The sequence below is a fragment of the Macaca nemestrina genome, chromosome 18, assembly GCF_043159975.1.
Source record: "Macaca nemestrina isolate mMacNem1 chromosome 18, mMacNem.hap1, whole genome shotgun sequence".
Lineage (NCBI taxonomy): Eukaryota > Metazoa > Chordata > Mammalia > Primates > Cercopithecidae > Macaca > Macaca nemestrina.
The window spans coordinates 84458142-84482821 of NC_092142.1; the positions used below are offsets into that span (position 1 = coordinate 84458142).

The window sequence follows — 24680 nt, forward strand, 5'->3', positions numbered from 1 at the left end:
TGGGGTCACCCTGAGAGTCTGCTGATGAGATCTGGCAGCGGGTGGGCGGAGGGACGTAGGGAAGGGCAGGAGCTCAGAAAGAAGGGCCAGAGGCTGGTCTCAGCCTGACCTGTGTCCTCTGAGGACCCTGGGGCGCCAGGGGCCTGGACTGGGCCAGGCAGTTTTCCGTGTGTGGGGAGATTGCCTGAACAGGTCGGGGACCGTGGAGGGCGGGGGCTGGAGTTGGAAATGTCCCTGATACTTTCCAGGGCACCTGGCAGCTGGGCTGTACAGAGCTGAGGTCCGAGGCTAGGATGGGGTGGGGTGGAAACACATTAGAACCGGCTCTTCAGTGGCCCCCAGCACATGTGGACAGAGCCCTTTAAGCACCCCAGAAATACGGGGCAAGAAACCCTGTCCCCTCCTGCATCTTCTGCCAAGGCCTTAAGCCTGCCCTTCCCCACCGGCTCTGGCCAGTGGGTGTTCCCACCCAGGGCCCGGGACTCCACTCTTTGCTGTCCCAGCACCGCACACACAGGGCAGGGGGCAGGCAGGGGAAAGGGCAGAGAGGAGATGGGAGGAGGAGAAATAACATGCGGGCACCTGGCTGCAGCCGAGGCTGGGAAGGGAGGCCTGGGGACAGTGGCATTCTCGGTCTTCAATCCAGTCTTCCCTCTTACCAAACTTCCCTAGAGCTAAGTCTGTGGTCCCTGCCGGGGACAGATTGTTTCACGTGAGCCTCACAGGGACCAGCCCCCTGGCGTACTCACTCCTGGGAGGCCTGGGGAACGGGGCGGAGCTGAGCTGTGATCTGGTGCCAGCACCTGTGATCGCAGGACCTTGGGCAGGCTGCTGCTCTACTTGTGACCTTGTGACTGTGACTCGGAGACAGTGCCAGCACCCACTTACCAGAGTTCAAGGGGGTGGTGGGCGACAGTGTTGGAGTGTGGCATGGCCCAGGGGTGGTGGATATTTCCACAATGATTAAATATTCTCTGGAGATCAGCCTGGGCTATACAGAGAGACCCCCATCGCTACAAAAATTAACAAAAATTAGCCAGGCATGGAGGATCTCTTGAGCCCATGAAGTTGAATTTGCACTGAGCCATGATGGCACCACTGCTCACTCTACAGGGCGACAGAGGAGATCCTGTCTCCAAAAAAAAAAAAAATAAAAAAAAAAAACAACCACATTTAAAAAATTACCCGAGACTCAGTTTCCTCAGCTGTAACATTAGAGGAATGAACCAGGAGGTGGGCTGGATCCTTTCTAAGGCCCCCCTACCATTTTTTCCTTTTGATTTGAGGAGCCGGGTGGTATTCGTAGCGTTACCCACTAACCACGGGGTGCAGCTTGGGGCAGGGATGTGTCTTGGTTCTTGATGTTCCTGGTGGGTGGGGGGCTTCTGCCTTCGTTGGGGGCAGGCTGCGCCCCCCCTCGCTGGGGAGATGAAGAAGGCAGCCTAGGGTTCGACAGCACACAGGGTCCATCAGATGGGTCCCTCCCGGTGTCTCTGTGGGAGATGGGAGGAGATGGGGTACCCTGAGGACACATGCAGAGGCCTCGGTTCTGGCACAGCCATGTGTCCTTGGTCCTGCTGCTTAACCTCCCTGTGCCACCGCTTTCTCATCTGTGAAATGGGGCAATAGAGCTGCCAGTGACCAAGTGAGTTCTGCACATGAAAAACTTCCAGCAGACCCCTGGAGAGAGTAACACATTAGTGCCCATATGTGTCATCTTGTGTCGGAGTGAAGACACTGGGGCCGCAGCCCGGAAGCTTCCACCTGCTCTCAGGCCTTGTGCTGAAGCCGTTTGCCTGGAGAGAGTGGAAGTGGCTGCCCGCACTGCCCACCACCAGCCCCTGAATCCCACGCTCCCCTCCAGCCCCACCTGCCTAAGCTCAGCACTCGCCCCCACCTCCAGCCCCGGCAGCTTTTTCTCCTTTTCTTTGCTCGTTTTATCTCACCAGCAGAGCATCTTGCGGTCGGTCATTCCATTTCATTTCTGGTCTTCGGAGAGTGACATTTACATATTAATATTTTCCAAGGGAGCCCCGTGCACGGAGCCAGCGTCCATCTCGTGGCCTCACATACTGTGCGGGAGATAAAGCAGGCTCCGCCGTGAATAACGACAAGCGGAGCCGTGTGGCCGCGAAAGGCCTTGTGTGTGCCCCGTCAGCGTGTGGCGGCTTGGCAAGGCTGGTGGAGAGCCCCTCTCCCCTCCAAAGTTTATCTCTGCCCACAGAGGATGTATGCTTTGTCAGGGTCTCTGCCTCCCTGTCGCTTCTAGCTGCCGGCCCCAAGCCGGGCACCAGGGACACGGCTCCTGGCCCGAGATGCCCTGACAGGCGCATGTGCTGGAACTGGGCACAGCCGGCCAGCGCCAGCCAGGTTATCACTGCCCTGCAGAGGCTGCTGCCACGGCCCCACCATCCCCAGCCGCCCAGACATCTGCGCCTGCAGGCCCAGGTCCAGTGACCCCTCGGTGAGGGGCTTTGGGTGTGCCCCACAGGGTCGGTTCTCTCTGGGTGTGAGGGTCCAAGAGAGAATGAAGGGGTTCTCTGGGTGATGAGGGCGCCCACTGTGGATGGGGCAGGTTGTGGAAGGAGCTATGGAAAGGAGCCACAGGACGGTGCCCTGACCGCATGGCCGGGACTGTCCCGTGTGCTGTGTCTGCATCATCTCATTTGCTGTGAGACAGTGATGCAACTGTCTGTGTTACATCAGAGGAAACCGAGGCACAGAAGTGACTTGGCCAAGGTCTCACAGCTGGGAGCCAAGGCTGGGCTGCTGAGGGGGCCTTCAGGGTGGGTCACATTCGCTTCTGGCCCCAGTTCTGCCTTCCGCCAACAGTTGCCCTCTCTGAGATTCAGTTTCCCCAGCTGTAAAACGGGGAAAAATAAGATGCATCACAGTGCTGCATCTTATGCATAGATGAGGTTCAGAGTCGGTCTATAAAGCCAAAATGCGGTGTGCGGACGGCCTGGTTTTAAATCACTCAGTGAACAAGGGATGCACTCTCAGGTGTGCCCAGAGCCGCTGCCATGGGTTTAGCACCCCTGTGGTATAAAAAGGACCTTTCCTTACGCAAGACTGGCACCTGGCACTGTGAGATGCCCATGCAGGAAGGAAAGCCCTGTCTTGCCACCCAGCTCAGGCTCACACCTGGGCCCTCAGCACAGACCCCTGTTTTGTCCCTTGGCTGGCTCATGTTTTTCTTCTCTGGACCTGGATCCAGGCAGGACCATGGTGTTGAGGAGTACACTCTGGACCCATCTGCCTGGGTTCAGATCCCAGCCCCTCCCTCACCATGTATGACTGCAGATCACTTTCCTTTTGGTGCTTCAGTCTCTCCTCTGGACAAGTGGAATAATGATGCCACTACCTCATAGGGATCTGTAAGGGCTAAATGAGGTACTGGGTATCAAGTGTGGAGACGACTTAGGTTCTAGGTATGTGTAAACATTTTCACCTATGACCCTCGTTATCATCACCTTCACCACCATCTGTATCACCACCATCATCACCTGTACCACCATCACTATCATCATCACCATTACCACCACCACCATCACCTTCACCACCATCACCATGGTCCCCATCACTACCACTGTCACCTTCACCACCATCACCATCATCATCATCACCAGTCTCTACCACCATCACCATCATCCCCACCATCACCTTCACCACCACCACCATCACCACCATCACCTTCACCACCATCACCATCATCACCACCATCACCATTATCACCTTCACCATCACCATCACCATCACCTTCACCACCATCACCATCACCATCATCACCACAGTCCTCATCACCACCACCATCACCAGTCTCCACCATCATCACCGTCATTACCACCATCACCTTCACCATCACCACAGTCCCCATCACCACCACCATCACCACTGTAACCTTCACCACCATCACCATCATCATCATCACCAGTCTCTACCACCATCACCTTCACCACCATCACCATCATCACCACCATCACCTTCACCACCATCATCACCATCACCTTCACCACCATCATCATAATCACCACCATTACCATCATCACCATCACCTTCACCACCATCACCATCATCATCATCACCATCACCATCACCATCACCACCACCATCACCATAGTCCACATCACCGCCATCACCACCATCATCATCACCAGTCTCCACCATCATCACCATCATCACCACAGTCCCCATCACCACCACCACCATCACCAGTCTCCATCATCATCACCTTCACCACTATCACCACAGTCTCCATCACTGTCATCATCATCGTCACCATCACCACCATCATCACCTTCACCATCACCATGACCACCATCACCAGTCTCCATCATTGTCACCTTTACCACCATCACCACAGTCTCTATCAGCATCACCACCATCATCATCACTGTCACCACCATTATCACCGTCATCACCACCGTTGTCATCACCACCACCAGCAATCGTCATTGTCATCGTCATTCATGGCTAAGGAGTCGGAGTGCTCCCCTTCCTTCCTGAGACTGGTGCTCTGGGATTCTAAAAAGCCTGGCTGGGGGTAAGGAGCAGGAAGATACCTTTCTCTCATGCCCGCTATACTTGGGAAAGGGTCCCGGAGGCTTCTCCTTATGACCGACAGTGCTTTGGGGCTTCTGGCCCTTCTGGGTGCATAGGGAGGCCCAGGACCCTGTCTTAGCTCAGGCTGCTGTAACAAAACACCATAGACCAGGCGGCTTAACAACAATAGAAATGTGCTGCTTCCGTTTCTGGAGGCTGAAAGTCCGAGATCAAGGTGCTGGCGGATGAGGTGTTTGGTGAGGGCTCACCTCGTGGTCCTCTCACTGTATCCTCACATGGTGGAAGGGGGGTGCCCTCTAACAAGAGCTTAATCCCATCGTGAGGGCTGCGCCCTCATGCCCTATTCACCTCCAAAGGCCCCAACTCCTCATACCATCACTTTGGGGGTGAGGATTTCAACGCAGGAATTGGGGGCGGGGACACAAACATTTGGATTGTAGCAGACCCCCAAGAGAAGACAAGGAGGGTCTCGGAGGAATCTTTCCGGCTCTGCTCCTATTTTTTTTTTTCTTTTTTTGAGAAGGAGTTTCACTCTTGTCACCTAGGCTGGCGTGATCTCGGCTCACTGCAACCTCAGCCTCCCGGGCCCAAGTGATTCGCCTGCCTCAGCCTCCCAAGTAGCTGGGATTACAGGCACTCGCCATCACACCTGGCTAATTTTTGTTTTTTTTAAGTAGAGATGGGGTTTCACCATGTTGGCCAGGCTGGTCTTGAACTCCTAACCTCAGGTGATCTGCCCCCCTCAGCCTCCCAAAGTGCTGGGATTACAGGAGTGAGCCACTGCGCCTAGCCCCTGCTCCTATTTTTATTCCCAGCCTTTTGGAAGCCAAGACTACCCAACACACACCCACATTCTGTTTTTCTGATTTTCTGCCAGAGAAAAAGGCTTTGTGGATCACAGTGGGGACAAGCTTCGGGGAAAGGAGAAACAGGGCAGCATCCTAGGTGCAGGACCAAGGCCCCCGTGGGTCTGGTCCCGCCACCCTCTGACAACTGGCCAGCACCGCCCTGGATGGAAGTGGCTTGGTAGACAGACTGGTTGAACAGGTCTTTGTTTGGGGCTGGAAGGTCTCAGCTGGGGTTGAGGAGTCTTTGGGAGCCCAGCGGGCCGGTTTGTCTGGGTTCTTCGTGAAGATCTCAGGGATCAACATGGTCTGCTGACACTCTGACCTCCGAGCTGCACCTCCATCTTGACCAGTGCTGGAAGGCCTTGGACCCCAGACCATCGATTGCCACCCACCGATACTTGGTGTGATCCCAGGGCAGGGTCAGAGATCAGAGGCACCGGTGCCAGGCCTGGGAGCTGATTTTCTGTTTAGATTTAGAGACATAAACCCGAAGAGTGACTCTGTGCCTGTACTTAAACCTCACCTTTGTAGAGGAGGAACTGGAGCCCAGAGCAAGCTTGTGAAGCAGCCAGGATGGGGTCCAGAGCTCCTGCCTCCGATCCACTGCCGTCCTCCCAGCCCAGCCTCCTTGGGCACACTGACTCTCCTCCTGCCTGCAGCAGAATCCTGTCCAGGGCCCAGCCTGTGGACATCAAGAGGCCGGGGTTTCAGGCCCAGCTTTACCTGTGGCAGTTCAGCTCTGGGCATGTTTGGGTTCTCTGTGGACCTCGGTATCTTCTTTTTTACAGTGGTGTCACTGAAGTCCCCCTCCTGCTCAGGCATCCTTCCCTTGCAGTCAGTCTAACGTGTGTGTGCAGCCTCCCTGTCCCTCTGCATTTGCGCGTCGGCTAAAGGGATTCCAGCTCCCGCCTGGAGGAGCAGGAATGTGGTGCTGTGTGGAGGGCAGGGGCCTGGCTGTGCACTGGAACCGCCCTGAGAGGGGCCAGCCTCTTGCTGTCTGAGTGTTCTCACCCCGTAAAACCCGGAGCACGCTGGCGCTCAGCCCAGGGGGTCGTGGAGGGTTCCCACGTGACTGCTGTAAGATCCTGTGCTAATGAGGGCCTGGCGATGCCAAGTGTTCCCATGACAGAGCGTGCCAGCATGAAGCTGGGCCCCACTCACAGAAGCCGGGGCATCTTCTAGCTGGCAAAGGTGGCAGGGGAAACAGCCTCCCACGGGAGCCTCTCCAGAGCCTCCTAGAAACTCCAGGAGCCCCCATGGGAAGACGGTCTTTGGAAGCCAGGCAGGCATATCTGGGCGGGTGGCAGCTCCAAGGATTTAATGAGACAATCGTCAGCCCCCACCCAACCAGCCTTAAAGGATGCTTTATGAACCGGGGCTTCCTCCTCTCCTCCTCCCACAGCCCTGGATGAGTTGCGGGATTGGCCGGGCCGTGGCTTGTCCGGTATCCCCCTCTCTTTCCCTGTACTGCACCCTTCCCAATGCCTGCCTGAGCTGTGGTCAGGGCCGTCAGGGCTGGGTCAGGTATAAAAGATGCCCACAGCCCAGGGCCCACCCCACAACCGCCAGGACACAGCCCTCCCTCCCCTCCCCAGCCCATCCCTCCCCATGTCCTCCCAGGGTCAGCAGGACTCCCTCCCTGCCAGAGGAGACCTTCCTGCCCACCTCGTCCAACCGACTAGCCCCTGCGTGTCTCGTGAGAATGAGCGGAGCCAGTGGTGCTGTTCTGCGAACTGCCTGTGCCTCCGGCCGTAGCTCATATATGGCTCATAAAGGGGGGATAATTTGCATCCTACTGATGGGGAAACTGAGTCACCTGGCGGTGACATCACTTGCCCAAGGTTCACAGCAGGCCAGCTCCAAGTCTGTGAGTGTGAGGGTGTGAGTGGGTGCTTGTGTGGGTGTCTGTGTGTTGGTTGTACAAAGTGTGTTGGAGTTTTACTGTATGTGTGTGGTTGTGCTTTGTAGTGTGAATGGGTGTGTGCGTGTGTTGGGTGTGAATGTGTGTTGGATATATGTAGAAGTGTCAGGAGTAAGTATGTTGTATATGGGTGTGTGTTGTGTGTGACTTGTGTGCATAGCTGTATGTTGTGACTTTGTGTTTGTGTGTGTATGTTGTATGTGCATGTGACTCTGCATGGCCTGTGTGGGTGTGTGTTGTGTGTGTGATTGTGTGTGAGTGTGACTGTGGGCATGTGTTGTGTGTATGCATGTGTGTCTTGTTTGACTATGTGTGCATGTGACTGTGTGAGCTGTGTATATGAGACCTGTGTGTGTTGTGTGTGCCTCTGGTTTTGCATGCCCTGTGTGTGTATGTGGCTGTGTGAGACTTGTGTGTGTTGTGTGTGTGTTGTGTGTTTGTGCCTGAGGTTGTGCGTGCCCTGTGTGTGTTTGTGTGTGGCTGTGTGAGATTTGTGTGTGTTGTGTGCATGTGGCTGTGGCTGTGGTTGTGTGTGCCCTGTGTGTGTGTACGTGTGCCTATGGTTGTGTGTCCCCTGTGTGTTTTGTGCGTGTGACTGTGTTGTGTGTGCCGTGTGTGTGTGAGACCTGTGTGTGTTGTATGTGTGTGCCTGTGGTTGTGAGTGCCCTGTGTGTGTGTGCGTGCGTGCACGGGGCATCCTGCCTGTCCAGCAGAGCTCCCTCTCCCACTTTCGTTAAACCCCACCTCCATCCTCTGTGCTCAGGAAGGTGCTGGGTAGACACACTGCAGATTGTCTGATGGAACTGCCTCCGGGTTGGGAGGAGTTGGCCACACTCCCCAGGTCAGGGAGAGTCTCCAGGGACTGAGGAAGGAGCCAGGGCTGGGGCCAGGAAGGAAGCAGGGCTGAGGAACCCCTGGGAGCCGCCCCCCACCCGACTCCTGGCCCCAGCCCTGGGGGCTGGAGCTGATGCAGTTCCAGGGGTCTGAGGGACAGAGGGGGTCCCTCCTCGTGCCTGCCTGCACCTCCAAACCTTCCCTGGGTTCCAGTGTCACTGCAGGCAGCCTCCCCGGACACTGGGAGACCCTGAGAGTCTCGGCTGCTTGGCCTGGTAGCTCAGTCTGGGTGTCACGTTGTCCCCGGGGGAGGGGCTGGCCCTCAGGCGCAGGGTCTGGTTCAGAGCCAGCCACACCACAGGGCTCTGGCCTGGCGGGCAGTGCTGCGGGAGATGGGGGTGAACAGGTCCAGGATGAGCAGAAGTGGGAGGGCGCAGGAGGGGGCAGTTCACTCCCTCGGTTTCTGGCCCACTGAGGAACGCCTTGGGTAGGGGAGGGCTTTTGGGGTGATGCTGTTTCCGAGACCCCCGTGTCTGCCTTGAGCCCCGTCTCCAGGGTGGTGGGGCCGGGGCCAGCTGCTGCAGCCAGGAGCCCCTCATCCCTCTGACTTCCGGGGCCCAGGTCTGGGGGCCGGTGGGGTGCGGGGGACCTACATGTTCAAGCCTCGCCAGTCTGACTCCTGTGCTGGCGACTGCCTGCTGGTGGCTGGCTCTCTGGCTGGTAGTCAGGTGGCCAGGTCTTTACCCTTTGGATGTCAGCAGAGGTGACGCGGGGTGGTGGGGATGGTAAGAGCTCTGGCCTTGAGACCCCAGGGCACCTCAGATGCCATCCCAGTCCTGCTGCTTGCCGGCTCTGTGGCTTCAGAAAAGGAACTCTGCCTCTCTGGGCCTCTGTCCGCTCATCTAGAAGTGGGGCCGCCTGCGGAGCTCAGAGTGGGATTGCAGAGACACGAGGGCTCCTAAATGCCAGTGCGGCCGCCATGGCTGTAGCGGTTGTTGGATGGGGCCCTGCTCCCGGTAGCAGCCCCCGGGTCCTGCAGTCTCCATCCCGGGGCTTGCCACGTGTGGGAAGGTGAGGGTGGGGTCCAAGGGGAGCCGAGGGGTGCTGAGGCCTCATGCCCTGGGTGGGGAGGCGCTGTCAGCCTCAGCCAGGAAGCCTGGTGTGTGTACACTGTCCTGACCTGTTTGCATTCCTGGGCCAGGAAGCCTGAGGCCAGGCCTGTAATCACGAGGGGGAGAGGGCATCAGGGCCAGTCAGCTTCCCCCGAGGGGCATCTGATGGCCTCACTGTATCCCATACGGGTGGGAGGTAGGGGCAGGACATTTACACCCTAGGGAAACTGAGGCAGCCGGTCCACAGTCCCGGGCTTGTCTGCAGCAGCCCTGCTGCATCTCTGCATTGCTGGGATCTCCTGAGGCCACGGAGGCTGCCATTAGTGAGCCCAGCAGGATTAAACATGAATGAGTGAGCACCCCCCCATGCCCGCTTCCCCTTTCCCCAAACAAACAACCTGCTCCCTGGGGTGATCCGGCCGTCTCACTGGCTGCCCGCAGCTTCTGCTGCAATCAGCCCTCGTGGTTGCGTCACCACGCCTGCTGGCCCCGGGGGGTTTCGCCAGCCTCCTGGCCTCCACAGGGAACCTGAGGCCAGTGGGCCAGGGGGTAAGTGGCCCCTGGCCAGCCCAGTGGTTTCACCGGCCGGGGAGGGCACCTTGGCAGCAGCTGCCCCTCTGCCTGCAGCTGGGCTCCTCTGGCCCACTAGTCTGCTGCACTGATGGTGAGGTGACCGCCAGGGGCACAGACAGTCCCTCTCCTGGGATCAACATCTCTCTACCAGCTGTGGGCACAGTGTGGCTGGCTCAGCCCGAGGGCAGGGTGGCCCTGGGAGAGCAGCTGTCGGCGTGGCTGTCATCTCCCCAGTACTGGGGAAATCCAGCGAGCTGAGAAGGAGCAAGGTGACCAGGCTGGCCCTAGGCTTTCTTGTTTCATGGTTTCCCTCCTACCCTGCTCACAATGCCCAGGGCAGGCTGGCAGGCTTTCCTTTGGGGGTCAGTACGTCCTGGTGTAGGAGCTGACCCCCAAATGGGGGGTGTCACTGCCCACATGCCTGGGGACCAGTTAACGTCACAGAGCCCAGAATGCAGAGTTACCCACCTTTAGGGGGCTCCATTTGTCCCTCAAGGGGCAGTGTGTTTTGTGATTAGACCATGGACTTTGCCGTCAGTATGTCTGAGCTCAAATCCTGTCTCCACAGTTGCTAGCTGTGTGACCCCCGACAAGCTGTTTAACCTCTCTGGGCTCCAGTTTCTTCCTATAATGCAGGGGTAGTAATAGGACCTGCGTGCCTAGTAGTGGGAGCACTGGCTGCCTTGGGTACCTCACCTGTGGCTGAGCCTGAGCCGCGGCCCTCCAGCCTCCCATCAGCCTTTTAGGGCACCAGCCAGCAGCCTTGGATTGGCTGCGTTGACTCTGCCAGGGTGGAAAGGCAGGGACCTGCCTTCAGCAAGGGTCCTGGGACCGTTCAACTTTCCCTCTGTCCCCTCGCTCATGGCTCCTGGGTGCAGACAGTCCCCACCTGGTACAGCTGCTGAGAGACAAGCACCTGAGCCTGACACCTGACTCCCAGCCCACCAGCCAGACATCTCTTCCCCCACCCTGTGCTCAGCAGCAAAAGCCACATTCACTGAGTCCCTGCTGTGTGTCAGGCCCAGCTCGTCCTCAGGAATTAGCCCCCAGAGATAGGGACTCACTATTCCCTTTTGCCAGCTGTAGCGATGGGGCATGTGGGGCAATGTTGGGGACCCAGGCCATTGTGCCACTGGCCCCCGACCCTCAGGAGCTGCAGAAGTAGAGCTGTGCCCCACAGTCGGCGCAGGGTGAGAAGAACAGCCAGGACTGCTGGAATCCAGGGCGTAGTGTCTGGAAGGGTCAGGCTCTGGGGAGAGAGGTGGGTCTTCCAGGGCAGGGGCTGCCTGGGAACAAGGCTGGGGTCAGCCAGGCAGGCCAGAGGGATGCAGGGGTGTGTTGGGCAGCACAGACAGGGCAGTGGTTATAGGCAGGGTGGGATGTGGGTGGAAAGCAGGGATGGGGAGGGGTGAGACCACCTGCCCACCATCAGGGATCTGGGCAAGGTCTATACCGCCTGCCAGCTTGGCTGCCTGTGACTGCGTAAGAAAGAATTGAACCCAGCCACCTCTCCCCTCACTTCTGATGATGGATAAAGACGTCCACTCGCTCTCTTACAGGTGCCCAGAGCCGATAATTAGCTTTTAACCTGTCCCCACTGTTAACTGGAAAAGGTCACCATTTGTTCCAGGGAGCTGCTAGTGTATAAAGAACTAAACATGGCCAATTTTGTTCAGGATGAATTAAGACTTGTAAATGTAAAATGAGTTCATCTATTTAATTAAGTAGCAGCAATATGGATGTTAAATTAAGTTCACAGTGGAAGTGCCAAAACAGTGTTGTAAAAATATTGTCCCTTGTGCAGGGATTTGGGGAGGGGGTGGCCCTCTCCCTGCGTTCCCCTGTCCGGTCAGGATGATCCCGATGAGGCCGTGGCCTGCACCTCACCGACTCTGTCTTCCTGAGCAGTGGCCTGACTTCAAGCCCAGGGAGCTGCAGCCAGGCCCGTCATGCTTCTCCCTCAGGAGGAACCGCTGCCCGGGCTTGTCTCCCTGCTGGTCCGTGGGCGCACAGGGGCTGGCTCCGGCCTCGCCCACCTGTGCACATGCGTGTGTTAAAGGGCATCCTGTGAGGCGGATGATTGATGGGAAGGCTACTGCCCCTGCCGGGCGGGAGGGAAGCCGAAAGGACCATGCCGAAGAGGTTCACCCTCAGAAGAACCTCTCCCAGGGAAGAAGCCGGGCTGGGATGAACCAGGGTTACCGGGGAGGCAGGGGTGGAGGACAAGGGCTGCGTGCCCAGAGCTGGGGCGAGAACCAGGCTCTTGACCCTCTTCCCTGCTGCATGGCCATTGCCAAAAAGGCAGTTGCTCTGTGCTGCGGAGGCAGTTACTTCCCACGCACCCGAGCTACGCTGCCCTGGGGAGAGCTTGCCGCAGTGAATGCAGTTCCAGAACCAGCAGCCTGCCCTGGTGGGGGGAAGTGGGGCCAGCAGCCCTGGCGGAGGGATGTGGGGCCGGCAGTGGACTGGGGAAGTGGGCTGACTGCACAGCCTGTGGTCTGGAAGAGAGCGCACGGGCTCGCCCACATCGATGGATGTGGACAGCTGTGAATGGCAGCACAGACATGTACAGGAGTGACTGTCGAAGGAGGGAGGATTAACTGGTGGAAGTGGGAACAGAGTCAAGGAATGTTTCCTGAAGTAGGGGATTTCCTCATTGGGTTTTAAAGGATGGATAGGAGTTTGCCTGGTAGGTGGGGAGGAGAAGGCCATTCCTGGAAGAGAGAGAGGAGCTGTGTGTCAGTTTGTTCTCACACTCCAGCAGTTCATGGCAGAGGGAGAGACGAGGATGGCAGCAGAGGTGGGCAGGGGTGTGGGGGGCCTCGGCATCAGGCTAAGCAGCTTGCACAAATCCTGCAAGCAGCGGGGAGGCCTTCAGCCGTTGGCACTGCTCTAACCTGGGTGTGTTGCCGTGAGCTGGACAGACAAGACTCCCACCCCCGTGAAGCGTGAGTGCAGTGAGGGCCTCAAACAAAGAGATCAACAGATAAATATGTGTTAGGTTTGATGGTGAAAAGTGATATGGGGAAGATGTAATGGAGTAAGAAGGATTGGGGGAGCGGGGCAGGGATGGCTGGGTTTTTTTTTGGTGTTTTTTTTTTTTTGAGTTGGAGTCTTGCTCTGTCACCCAGCTAGCACAACCCTAGCTCACTGAAGCCTCAACCTCCTGGGCTCATGGGATCCTCCCACCTCAGCCTCCCAGGTAGCTGGGACTACAGGTGTGTGCACCACCACCCCAAGCTTTTTTTTTTTTTTTTTTTTTTTAATTTTTAGTAGAGATGAGATTTTGCTATGTTGCCAGAGCTGGTCTCAAAAATCTGGCTTTAAGCGATCCTCCCGCCCCATGCTCCTTTTTAAGTGCTGGGATTGCAGGCTGGCCCACTGCCCCCAGCCGTGGGTTGTAGTTTTTTGTGTTGTTTTGTTTTTTAATGGGGTGGTCAGGAAGGGCCTTCTGATACCCTGTGGCAGAGCACAGAAGAAACCAAGGGTGGGGGGATGTCCCATCGTCTGGGGAAGTGCAAGTTTATGCCTCTTGTTCCAACATGATTATTGATAAAGCCCTTTCTGGTCATGTGGCTGCCTCGTGGAGGAGGTAAGACAGGCAAAGGGAAGAGCTGGTGCAGAGGCCCTGGGGTGGGAGTGAAAGCCAGGAGATCAGCAAGTGGGAGGAAGATAGCTCGAGGCCCCAGAGGCCATTGTAAGAACTTGGCCTTTACTCAGAATCAAATGGGAGCCATGGAGGGTTCCGGCGGAGGCACCCACATCTTGGTGGACCAGCCTCCTCAGGCTGCGGTACTGAGAATTGACTGTAGGGGGCGTGGGTGGCAGCAGGAGGCCAGCGAGGCGGTGCCTGCAGTGGTCCAGAGGGGTTGGGCCGGGTGAGACTTGGTCCAATTCAGGATGTGCAGGTAGTTAATCGTGTGTGGGACTGGGGTGGGGGCTGGGGGCTGGGGGTGTCAAGCCGCCAGAAGGTTTTCAGCAGAGAAGCTGGGCCATCGCCATCGGTATGTAGCCAGGAAGGCCACGTCAGTGGCTCCGTGGCAAGTGAGCAGCAGTCCAGGAGACAGGGGCAGAGTCTCCAGGTTGCAGCTGGTGGAAGGCCTCAAATGGCTCAGTACTCAGCCTGCAGCCATGTTTTCTTAGCTCCTACACGGTATTTTATTTATTTTTAAAGATGTATTGCCAGTATTTACAATTAAAAACGAAGAAATTTCTTCCCCACATTTAAACCCCAGAGTTCCAGCTTCTCTTTAAAACTCCTGGTACCCTGGGTCTGGGTCTGCGCTACCCCTTAGTACCTGTTGGGGGCAGCTGAGCAGTGCCTGCTACACCGGAAGGGCAGGTGCCCTCTGGTTTGCTCTAGCACCCCCCACCCCCCGCCACCGGGCCCCTTTTCCTTGTCTAACTGGTCCTCCCAGCACCCTGGCTTTAGGTGTCCCTGGGCTGGAACATGGAGGCCAGTTTGGGGCTAGGCTGGGGGAGGGTAGGTGGAGACAGAACAGGGAGGCTTCCGGAACCTCACTGATTAGACCATCTAGCTAGAGGGGGTTTGCCAGAAAGGCTGTCTTCTTGATTACGGGGAAACAGGACCCAGAATGCTAGGCAGCTGGGAGCCAGGAAACACCTCTGTCCTTTGCTGGCAGGACCAGCCGTGGCCTGTAGGGGGCCTCGCTGTAGGTTAGAAGAGCGGTTCCTCCTCTGTGTGGACAGGCGCTGGCGAGAAGAGTGAAAGGTCGGCTAGACTTCAGCCTGCTGTTCCCCTTTGCCTAGCCCCTTGTGCAGTGCACAACCTGCCCACATGTACCCAGCATTCCTGCCCTGATTGGAACCAGCTCTTGAAGCCTGGTAGGAAATGGAAGGACTATCTGGAAATCCCTGAGGGTAGCGCCTGCCCTCCTGCCTCTTCTGGCCCGATTTCCAGCTCAGCTGTCTGCCTTGGCTCCCTGAAGCCTGTGGAACCATTTAAAAAGCTCCTAACGATATTGATCAATCTCTCTAAAATGGATTATCCTGTTTGCCTCCCAGCCTGACTGGATGCCCTGGGTAAGATCAGAAAGGAATTATGTTAGCCAGAGGCAGAGGGAGCAAGGGCGAGAATGTATCTCCTCCCCGGTGATGCAATCTTATCAGAGCTGAACTTTACTCTCCATCTTGGGATATAGGATACTTTGGGGATGTCGGAAAGAAATAATAATCTTAAGATTTGCAGCCAGCTCGACACTGAGCCAGCAGGGAGGGGTGGTGGGGGTGGAGGAGGCTGTGGCATGGACCATTTTTCGTCGGAGCTATTCCCTGGAGAAATCAAGCCCTTGTAGAAATCCCACTGGAGCCCAGCCTTGGGTGACATGCCTGCGACCCACTCCATGAGGATTACAGCCTGCAACGAGGGCCCAGGGGACAAGTGCGTTCATTAAAATTTGAAACACAAATGGAAAATTGCTACCTGAAGCCTCATGGAGCAGCCAGCTGGGGGATCCAAGTTCCCATTAATGGGTGGAATACACAGGAAACAATTACAGCTGCATGGCGGTTCCTTCTGAGATAGTCGGGTCTCGTCTCATCGGAGGAGGGAAAATCTGAATGTGACCCAAACCAGGGGAAGCCCTGAGGCCCACATGAGGAGGATTCTTTTCTTGCGGCCTCCTTCCCAGGGCTGAGGCGTAGCCCCCTTGGCCGCGTGACTTGCCCCGGCTTCCCTTTGTCTGACAGGTGTTGTTCAGGTGTCGCCTTGGGCTGAACCCCACCAGGCCTGGCTGCATGCTGGGGGCAGGGCCTGATCTCTGGCTCCCAGGAGTTGCCAACCCACGCCGTGCACACACCTTTGCCTCTGGCTTCGTTTGTTTGCCCGGATTCAGACCTCAGTGCAGGAGCTTTATTTGGGAAATGATCTCTGGAGATAACAGGAGAAAGTGGGAAGGGGACACGGGGAAGGGAAGGAGTAATAGAGAGGGTGTCCTTTAGCCCTACTGTGGGCACGGCTCTGAGAGGGCTGGGGTGTTGAGTTGCTTGTGCCCATCCGTCCTGTGTCCGGTGAGGCCCTAAACAACACAATCCTGGGGCTGAGAGGTCAGACGGTGGCCGTAGACAGCCGGGGAGTAGGAGCAAGTTGTCCAGGGCTGCTGACCCCTGTCACGGCCCTCACTTGGGTGGATGGATGAGCACAGACTGTCGTCCGTAGATACTCATAGGCATGTCTCTGTGGTGTCGGGTAGGAGAGAGGGATGAAGGAGCCCTCTCCGAGGACCTCAGCCGTGCAGGCAGGCATTCTTGGCCCAGCCTCTGCTGAAAGAAACCCTGGAACCCAAGGATGGCCCCGCTGGCACCTTACACAGAATGTTCTGGAACAGTGGCTTTGGCCTGCCCCCTTCCGCCCTGCCCCGGCCCCACACTGCTGTATGGCCTTGCCGGGATGTCTTTTGTGTGTCGTTGTGTTTATTCGGCCAAGGGACTTGAAGTTCGAGGAAATGGCGGGGGGCTCCCTTGTTCTCCCCCAGGATGGACCGGATGGCCCTGGGTCCTGAGACAATGGGCGCAGGGAGGGGCCAGGTGCTGGGCGCAGGACAGGAAAAGGACAACTTAAACACAAACCCGACTGTGGACTTGAACTTGGACTGCAGAGACAAGACACTCTTTTGGCTGACTGAGACTCTCTTCCCTTTCTCCTGGTGTCCTCAGAGAGAACACAGATGCCCCAGGGCGCCGACAGAGAAGGGGCCTGAGTAGGGGGGCGGGCAGAGGCGGGACCTGGGTGTCTAGGGAGACAGTAACGGTGACTCGTCTTCAGCACTGGGCTTGCTCTGAGCGCTTTGTGTACAGTGTTAGCCTTGAAAAAAGATTGACACAGACACTCCATTTTAATATAGTTTGTATATTGGTTCTGTATATTAGCTTTTTCATCCTCACAACTTTGATAACCCTAAGCATGTATCATCATCCACAATTTTATATGGGGAAACTGAGGCACGTAGGAGTATGCCTAAGGCTGCGCAGCTAAAGTGTGGTAGAGCTGGGATCATTTTGTTTGTTTTTGAGACAAAGTCTTGCTCTGCTGCCCAGGCTGCAGTGCCGTGGTGCAATCATGGCTCACTGCAACCTTGACCTCCCGGGCTCAAGCAATCCTCCTGACTCAGCCTCCCGAGTAGCTGGAACCACAGGCGTACACCACCACGCCAGGCTAAACTTATTTTTATTTTTTGCAGAGATGAAGTCTCCCTTTGTAGCCCAGGCTGGCCTCAAACTCACGGGTTCAAGCAATCCTCCTGCCTTGGCCTCCCAGAGTGCTGAGATTATAGGTGTGAACCACCACGTCTGACCTAGCACTGGGGACCCCTCCTTCCTCATTACTGCCCTACCTGCCACGTCCGTGTGTCTCTGGTGGTCGCCCCCCATCCCCCGGCAGTGTTCCTCCCTGCCTGGATTCTGAGCAGGGCCCCCAGGGTCCAGCGTCAGGTTGAAGGCAGGATGGGCCTGTGGCTCCAGGTGGAGACTCTGGCTGCTTTGGAGAATTCTGGCCTACCTGCCACATGTGTATTTTGGAGTCATGCCTGTTCTCATATGTGAGGGTGTAGGCAGAGGGCTCCAGAACCTGCAAAGTGCATGTGGCATGAACTGAGCCTCCCCTGCAAGTCCTGTGCCTGTGGCCCCAGGTTTGGTGGTTGTCATCCGCAAACTTCAGGGGCTTGAGATTTTCCCCAGAACATGTCCCATGTATTCCAAAACCAGCTCAAACCAGCCCGCTCCCCACCTCCTGTCCTGCCAAGGTGTCGGCCGCTGCCTGTGAACAGTGTTGATCTGGTCTCCAAGGGGAGGACAGCAACCCAGCAGGCTCTGGAAGAAAATGCTAGAACTCAATTCATCTTCTCTTTTAGAAGTTTCTCTGTTTGGCCTGGCACGGTGGCTCGCGCCTGTAATCCCAGCACTTTGGGAGGCCGAGGCGGGTGGATCACCTGAAGTCAGGAGTTCGAGACCAGCCTGACTAACATGGCGAAACCCCATCTCTACTAAAAATAAAAAATATTAGCCGGGCATGGTGGTGGGCACCTGTAATCCCAACTACTCGGGAGGCTGAGGCAGGAGAATCGCTTGAACCTAGGAGGCGGCGGTTGCAATGAGCCGAGATTGCACCATTGTACTCTAGCCTGGGCGACAGAACGAGACTCCGTTTCAAAAAAAAAAAAATTATCTGTTTGCATATGTGTTATAATGGAGAGATCTTTAATATGTAGTACATAAAAATGACTCCTAAATAAATATGTGTATATTGGGAGATGGGTGTTCAAAGTATATTTTTAGCTTTTAATATCAATGTTATTGGCCAGGCATGGTGGCTTATGACTGTAATCCCAGCACTTTGGGAGGCCAAAGCAGGAAGATCACATCAGCCCAGGAGTTCGAGACCCGTCTGGACAACATAGTGGCACCCCATCTCTACAAAAAATTTTAAAAAATTATCTGGACATGGTAGCATGCACCTGTGGTCCCAGCTACTTGGGAGGCTGAGGTGGGAGGATCGCTTGAGCACAGGAGGTGGAGGCTGCAGTGAGCTGTGATCCAGTCACTGCACTTCAGCCTGGGCAACAGAGGGAGACCCCGTCTTAAAAATAAATAAAATAAACTCAGTATTATTGAAGGATTGTTTACATTCAATAAAATGCATCCACTGTGCGGGGACTGCTCACTGGTGTTTGACACATGCACACGTCTGTGTAACCCCCACTCCATTAAGGTCTAGAATAACGCTGTCACTCCAGAACGTTTCTTCTCAGGTATTCCTTCCCAATCGTGTCTCCACCACAGCCAAGCTTTGGAAACTGCCATCTGCTTTCCATCCCTTTAAGCTAGTTTTTAAATTTCTTCTTCTTCTTTTTTTTTTTTTTTTTGAGATGGAGTCTTGCTCTGTCACCCAGGCTGCAGTGCAGTGGCGTGATCTCGGCTCCCTGCAACCTCCACCTCCCAGGCTCAAGCAATCTTCCCACCTCAGCTTCCCAAATAGTTAGGATTACAGGTGTGTGCCGCCACACCTGGCTAATTTTTGTATTTTTAGTAGAGATGAGGTTTCACCATGTTGGCCAGGCTGGTCTTGAATTCCTGACCTCAAGTGATCCACCCATCTCGGCCTCTCAAAGTGCTAGGATTACAGGAGTGAGCCACCACGCCCGGCCAATTTCTTTTTTTTAAAAATTGTGGTAAAATATACATAACGTTATGTGGAATCCTGCAGGACCTTTTTGTGACTGGCTTATTTTACCCAGTGCAGCATCCTCGGGGTCCCTCCAGGCTGTGGCGTGCGTCCACATTTTCTTCCTTTTTAAGGCAGAGCCATCCTCCGCTGTATGTGCGCACCATATTTTGTTTGTCATTTGTCCTCAGACCCTTGGGTTGCGTCCGCCTCTTGGCCGCTGCTGGTCGTGCCACCGTGAGCTCGGGTGTGCAGTGTCTGCTGGGGCCCTCCCGTTGCTGCTTTTGGGCAACTACTGGGGTAGTTTTGCCGGCTGTGGAACCTCATGGAGATGCAGTCCCACAGCGTTGCTCCTCTGTCTGTGACGTCCATTGGCGTTGCTGCGTGGATCGATAGCCTGTTCCTTTTGCTGCCTGGTGTTCCGTGGTAGGGATTGAGCGGTTTGTTGGTCCCGTCTTTTGCTTCGGGACAGACGCTTGGGTTGCTTCCAGTCCAGGCTACGTGAATGAGGAATGAGGAGCCTGTGGTCTTGGAGGCATGTGTGCACGGCATGGGCATGGCAGCAGCTCCTTACACACCTGTTTCTTAGAGGTGATTGTGTGGGACTGTCTCACACACACAGAGATGGTCTGAGCAGGGGACCCAGGCCTTCTCAGGGCCAGGATACAGAGAGAAATGAGACCCAGCCCCTGCCCCAAAGGACTCCAGGCTCAGTGAGGTAAGGCAGGGTGGCACCAGACCGGGGGAGTGTGAGGAAGGCTCGCCCTGTGCGCTCCCAGGCTGACTCTGGCTCGTGCCTCATAGTACCAGGATGGTAAAGCAGTAGGTTCAGAGCCACAGTCATACAACAAGGCGTCCTTACCGAGCCCTCGGGGAACAAGGCACTTGTCTTTGCCTCCCCTTGTCTGGGGCCACAGCCAGGTCTCTGGGGGGCGGGTATGAGATTCTCCCAGATGGGAAACCCTGACCTCGGCCTGCCTTCTCCACCCCGCCTGGGTTACCTCCGGAGTCAGTGGGATTTTATAGATACCCTAGGCCTGTGTGATCTGGGAGCTTTCCAGGCTGCTGAGGGGAAGCAGCAGAGGGTAAAGGTTGGCCTCCTTATCTGGGCCGGGGAGAGAGGGATTAAAAAGCAAAGCCACCGTGGCCCTCTGGGTGTGACAGTTGGCTGATAAGAGAAAGGCTGCTTGGGGGTTGGGGTGATACTGGGTGAAAGGAGAAGTGGGTGGGATCCCCAGTAGGTCCTATCACTGACCTAGAGCTGCATGTGTCAAGATACCAGCCCCAGGGCCTGAGAGACCAACACAAAATCAGCTCCTGGCTTGGTGCCAGTGGGAACCATTTTTCCACCCTCACCCCTACTTTGCCTGCAGAAATAAAGCCGTTGCCACAGGGCCAGTGGACCTTCTTTCTTAATTCCCTCCTGCTTCAAAGGCCTGTCCTGCCCGGCCCTGCCTCTGCCTCATGTGTCTCCTGACGGGCATTCATTGGGCACCTGCTATATACCTGAAAGCATTTATTAAGAACCTTCCATACACAGGCCCTAGTCCTAGGCTTTGGGATTCAAAGATGGAAGACACAGTAAGGGCTGAGTCATCGGGACAGGGGCTGCAAGAGGGGACAGTGGCAAAGCAGACTTGGAAGGCCACGAGAAAGAGATTCAGAGGAACTTGGAGGGAATGTCCCAGGGAAACAGTCCCCAGGAGGGAGACCCAGCCACCTCTAGGGATTAATGGGTTTTAGCCAGGTCACCAACAAGGCTTCTGTGGCTGAAGGCCAGGAAGTTCTGAGTTCTCTCGGTGGGACCTCCCTGGCTTGCTTCCTTTAGGGAAGTGGGCGGTGCTCAGGAGGTGAAGGCTGGGGTTCCTCTGAAAAGGAGAGGCCAAACCTTCTCTCTCAGTAAGTAACGGTGGAGTTGGCTGCATGGCGGGTGAGAAGAAATAGGGCTCCATCCAGAAGTTCCAGGAGGCAGGACGGTTGGCCAAGCAGTCTCTAGCTCCCAGGGAGGAGGAGGGTCTCCAAGGCGTTCACTGCTTGCCAGGCGCCTCTGCAGTCCTTGCCTGTGTGGGCCGCGGGCAGGGCCTCGTCTAGCACATGGGACATCAGCCGCACCTCACAGATAACAGACGGCTGGGCCTCCACTGTGCTTCACACCATCGGGTGGCAGCTTCTTCGCCCACATTCACTGCGACAAGGATCTGAGGTACCACGAGGCCACAGCCCCTGCATGGCGGTGGCTTTGAACCCAGGCCCTCTGGCTCCCAGCCCCTGCCCACTGGAGCCTGCCTGGCTCAGAACGGCCATGTCACCGTTCCTGTCTCTGAGGGGTGAGAGGGAGGGAAGAGGCGCCTGGGGCCTCCCGGGATGGGCCAGGTGTGGCTGATTTTGCCACTGCTACAGGCAAAGGGATGGGGCTGCTGTCAGGAAAGATCGTTGATCACAGGGGAAGTCTCTAGAAACTCAGGACCTGGAATGGAGCCAGCAAGGAATGGTGACCCTGTGCATGGGACACATGCTCCCAGAGTTTGGAGAAAGAGCAGGAGGCCTGACGCAGTCATTGAGCCTTCCGGCCAGCAGGCGCCACCCCAAAGAATGGGCTGGGCAGTGGTCAGGCCCTGCCCTCTCCAGCACCTCACCCAGGAAGGCTCCAGTGAAGCTGAGATGCAGAAGCTAGACAGGAGGGAAATTCCAGCTGCCAGTTCTGTGGCTCATTAGTGGCTCTGGGCAGCATTTGGTCGGAAGGCAGGTGATGTAGGGCCTACAATCCAGGCTGCAGGTTAGCTGTGGATGGTGGTGGCCCACGCTCTGGCTGTCCCCATGACAACAGATCATCGAGGATGGGCCGTGCAAAGAGGAGCCGATCCTGATTTTGATTTTCACAGGCATCTGCTCAGAGCAGGGGAGTGGAGAGAGGGCGGGACAGTGGAGACGGGGACCCTGCCCCACTCCTGGGAGCTCAGCGACTCCTGGACCTGAGACGAGCTTTAAAAATGCAAAGGTGAAGCTAAGTGAGGGCTTGAGGCCTGCCCGGCCGGCCCAACCTGGGGTCAACGGGGCTGTCCGGGTGCTTGAAAGCTGGGGCGGAGCTCAGCCAGGGTTCGAGTTCTGGGCTCAAGCTCCCATGGGGCAGGGACCCCCCATGGGAGGAAGCTTCCAGAGCCATAGGGCTCACGGAGGCCACAGTCCCCATCTGGATTCGTGCCTACCCCTCTTCCGAGGCGCCTGGGTGGCGTCGTACCTGGCCACTCACTTGTCCAGTCACTGTGTGTCTGCTGCACAGCTGACCCCGTGGTGAAGGCCGAAGAGATCCTGGCGAGAAAGATGAAGGACAGAAAAGTCAGGTGTGGATTCAGAAATCAAATGGTACCCAAAGCCCCGCAGGAGAGTGAGGGGTCAAGGAGGCTGGGGTGGTCAGGGTGGGCCTGTCTATGGAGGCGGTGTTTGAGTACAGGCTGGGATAGAGCCAGGAGCCATGGATAGCCAGAAAGAGGCTACGGCCAGCACAGAGGCCTGAGGCAGGGAGGCGAGTGTGGCTGGAGCAGAGGTGGATGGAAAGGCAGCTGAGGCCGGCTCTTGAGTGAGGGCCATGGAGCCAGAATCGCAGCCTTGAGCCCAGACCCCTCCCTGGGCAGCATTTCCCACTGGCCACCCAGCTGGATTGCTGGCCTCTCATCTCCCGCAGCCGTAGCTGAATCGGGAAACCCAGGCCAGAAGGGGAGGGAAGAAGAGAGGCATGCCGGCCAATCTGAGCCGTTGCTGGGCCACCCTAGAGCCACCTGTGGCCGCCCGGCTGGCCCGCCAGCAATGGGTTTTTAATTATCTAAATATTGCCTCTGCCCTTTGCTTTCAGCCAGGACTGCTGAGCCCTGCAAAAGGCAAATCGCTTTCAGTGGCTCAGCTTGTCGGGAGAGAGGGAAGCTTTTCTCCCTGGCCTGAGTGCAGCGACTAGAATCTGCTTGGTTTTCTTGTTGAGAAGCAATACAGCAGTGCGGCAGGGAGTTTACAAGCTTGGGGGTGCTAGGAAGCAGAAATACACCGATTCCCCTCAGTCCCCGGCGGCCTTTCACTTCCTGGCATTACCGTCTTCATCGCTGGCCCCATGCGTCCTTTCTTTTCTCTGACTGTGCTTGTAGCCAGGGAACTTGATAAGGACCTGGGTCTCAACTAAAGGTGCCCTGGGGGAGCCGGCCTTGGAAGCCAGCAGGTGGTTTCATTGGGGACTTGCCACCTTCAGAGGCCCCTGTGGGGAGGAAGTGGAGGAGGAGAGGGCAGGTACTGCTGCTTGTAGGGAGGAGGTCACCCACCAGACCAACCAGCTCTGGGAAAAGGATCCAGGAGCAGGCTCGGTGCCCCACTGCCGTTCTCTGGACACACAGGATTTAAGCCACCTTCGTTTCCTTTGCTGCCTTAACCTCCATCTTGCCCTGGAGGACCTGTGGGGCTCCTCCCCATATCCCACCAGTCCCTCTCCAGCCCCCAAATCTCCCCCACCCACCTCAGTATCCCTTGGCTGGAGTGGCCCACAGCTGTGTTCACCAGGAGCGGGTCTGCCCCTGACTCCGCCATCTCGGCCACCATGGCATCCGCTCTGGGTGCTCTTCAAGGCCGGTGCCCCTGCACAGTGCCAGCCCCACAGGGCATGGCTCACCTTCCCCTGCCTCCACACAGCTTTGCCCACTCCTGTAAGTGTCTTAATTAAGTAGCTGTGCAGTTTATTTATGTATGGACCTAGCCTAATTGGTGTGTTTGTCTTTCCTCGTTATTCCCAGCTGGACAGAGCCGTTTGAACAACAAATGCAAAAAGCCTGGATCTCTCCACCGCAGTGTCTATTTTTGCAAACCTGCTTGGTGCCCCTGCTATTAGCTGCGTGCACATGTTTCCCGGCTCCAGCCACATGCCCGTAAGCACTTAATTGTGGGTGCAGTTAGTCAAGGCGGGCGGCTCTCTGCAGATTTCAGGGGTGAGGGAACCTAATTACACCTGCAATTGAGTGCTTTAGCAGGGACAAAAGCTGCCTGTTCAGCTAATTGCAGGCACCAAAATTGCCCCCACAGAAAGAATCCCTGGTACAGGCTTCTCAAGCCAAGCCTATGAGCTGTAATAAAGAATGGAGAACTTGAAATTATAACGGTGGGGGGTGCTTGTTTTGGCCTAAAGGATTCAGCTTTTTGCAATAGTCATTACACCTCTGGGTTGTTTTTCTCCACTGTGGAGGCCGTTCTGTGGCTGGGTTTGTTTTTTCATTAGTGCCTGCATTCACACAGAGAAATGTCACGTTGAAGGGAAATTTGGGGTTAATCATCTCCTCTCACCTATCTGCTCACTGACTAGAATGATTCACCAGGCTCGCCCAGAACAGGCGGATGGCTGCCCTGTCCCCTCCTTGAAGGCCTTAGTCCAGTGTGTTCATTTAGTTAGTTTGCTACTGAGCTCCCCTGTGGGCAGGTCATTGCTCTAGGGGTCATGGCAGGGAACAAAGGAGTCTTGGCCCTCGTGGGGCCTACGTTCCGGTGAGAGGTTAGACTGCACCACTTCTCTTGTTAGGGTTTCCTCTTCTCTGCAGACAGCTGCAGGCTTGTCTTTTATTTTATATTGAAGTCAGCAGGGTTGTTGAACGGGTACCTGTAATTCCAACTTCCAAAGTCACTGC

At 56.3% G+C, this 24680-nt stretch overlaps 1 protein-coding gene across 8 annotated transcripts in view; it reads left to right on the forward strand.

Moving 5' to 3' along the window:
- LOC105496790 (Gse1 coiled-coil protein) overlaps positions 1-24680 on the forward strand; it is a 505942-nt gene that overhangs the window by 345147 nt on the left and 136115 nt on the right. Inside the window, exon 1 of one of the 8 annotated variants that reach the window (XM_011767404.3) lies at positions 18858-21232. The exons of the other annotated variants lie outside the window; for them this stretch is intronic. The gene's annotated coding sequence lies outside the window, so the exon portion shown is untranslated. Of the gene's footprint in view, positions 1-18857; positions 21233-24680 lie in introns of those variants that run through there. 8 annotated transcript variants of the gene reach the window in all.